This window comes from Petaurus breviceps, unplaced genomic scaffold (assembly GCF_028583685.1).
Source record: "Petaurus breviceps papuanus isolate PSGF00001 unplaced genomic scaffold, PetGlider_PUasm1.0 90919, whole genome shotgun sequence".
Taxonomy (NCBI): Eukaryota; Metazoa; Chordata; class Mammalia; order Diprotodontia; family Petauridae; genus Petaurus; species Petaurus breviceps.
In genome coordinates this window covers 21,510,349-21,512,329 of record NW_027187378.1, presented here as the reverse complement: position 1 = coordinate 21,512,329, position 1,981 = coordinate 21,510,349, and positions in this window count along the sequence as shown.

Sequence of the window (1,981 nt, the reverse complement as noted above, 5' to 3'; positions counted from 1 at the left end):
AGACACCAGTTGAAGAATTGCCTATTTTGACAACATTCTATCAAGTTACAACATTTACCAACTGAAAACTATAGAAACACATTTTCAGAATGGAATTATTCTAGAATGACACACTAACATTCCTTATGTAAGGGATATACATGCATAATTTTATTACTACATAAACAGAGGTTATGTTTGCAATTTTCATGTTTCAGAATCTTCATGGATCCTAAAAGAGGGATAAAAATACAAGATTGTCACTTTCAACTTTTAGCAATAGACTAACTAAAAGTTAATTTTATAATCTTATACTTTCAAGTGTTAGCACTAAATGAACCTTGGGAAAACTGAGATTCTGTATGATTCCATTTATAAATATAGATCTAGATGTATTATTCATTGGGTTTATTCATCTCATTTTAAGTGAGATATGTTCTCCTTTTAGGATCATTGTGATCTTTGATCTTTCATAAGTAAATCAGGCCTTAATGTAAAAAACACTTAATATCTGCCATTAAAGCATGTGTGTACCCCAAAAACTGTGTGCAGCAGAAATCCATACCCAAATAATACTCAGAGGTTTCTCAAGGTAGGAAGCAGAAAAGAATGGTTTATTATGATCTCGAGAAAGGGCCACCCTCCTGACAAATGGTCAGGGAGGAGAAGCACTTTACAAAAGGAAATGGTAAAGTTATAAAGACCTAATGTGGAATTTTCCCCCACCTCACTCCTGACCCTTTTTTTCCATTGGCTGGAAGTTAGGTGTACAATCTAAGTGTAGCAATCTACCGCAAGTATCGGAACAAGGAAACAGTAGATCACCCAATGTACATTTGAGAAAGCACTTCTGTCCTTATTTGGTATATCTTGTGCTGAGGTGGCACTGGGGAGGGTCTCCATTGCTCTAAGTCCCAGATTCCTACAAGGTCAGGTGACTTCTAAACTTAGACCCAGTGGATGCCGAAGCTAGTCTAGATTTGATTTTTCAGAATGGGGAAACTTCACAGCAAATTATCCCTCACAAAGCAATATATTTAGAAACTGCAAAATGATTTTTTAAAGCATAATTGGATCAAAATTATTCTATACCAGTCTTGAATGCAATCAGTATAGAATGCCAAAAGTAACAAGATGAAGTTAATTCAGAGATGCATTCATTCAACTGAATTGATGTCAGTTGACTGGCAATAAGTTTTACTTCATATTTAAATTAATACTGTTGTATATGTTATGTTTTAAAATTTTCTTATATTGTGAATTTGGAAAACCATCGTATAAGAAAGGGTAAGAGGGTGATACAAATGCATCATTAGAAAATTAACTCCTTTTTTGATATGGATGCTGTGAAATTATCAAGTTATTAAAGACTTGTCATAATGTTAAAATCGATCAAGTTTTTAATTGGATATATTTTTCTTTAAAAGGAAGAATAATAGTTACTTGCTTTGTGGCAAAGTACAATTATAAAATCTCCTTATCTGTAAACCTATTAGGCTCTTCAGGATATTCTTCTTGGGAAAGGTCGTAAAACCCATGAGCCATGTGAAAGAAGTTTTAAATATTTTGAAATTCTCAAATGATGAATTGGTTTACTGAAAAACTGAGATCTACTCTTCCATCACAAACACTTACCCCCAAAGTGTGGGGTGGGGGTGGGACCTACAAGTTTGCTTATAGTACATAGAGAGTTTTATCTGACATTATTTGGCTATCATTAATGAAATTATGAAATTGTGCCTGTTGAAAAGTAGTATGTATTAGAGTTACATATTTGACCCAACTTACTGTGTTTCCCTGATAATAAGACACTGTCTTATTATTTTTTTTGGAAAGAAAAACACCAGAGGGCTTATTTTCAGGGGAGGGCTTATGTTGTCCTGCCTCAGCTCTCCTTTGCGGCACTGCGCCAGCAAGCAAATCACTGGGGAAGAACAGGATGACGTGCTCACTGCTTCAGCTCTGATTGGATGCAGCTCGGAGCTCGGCGTGCGTTTCACCC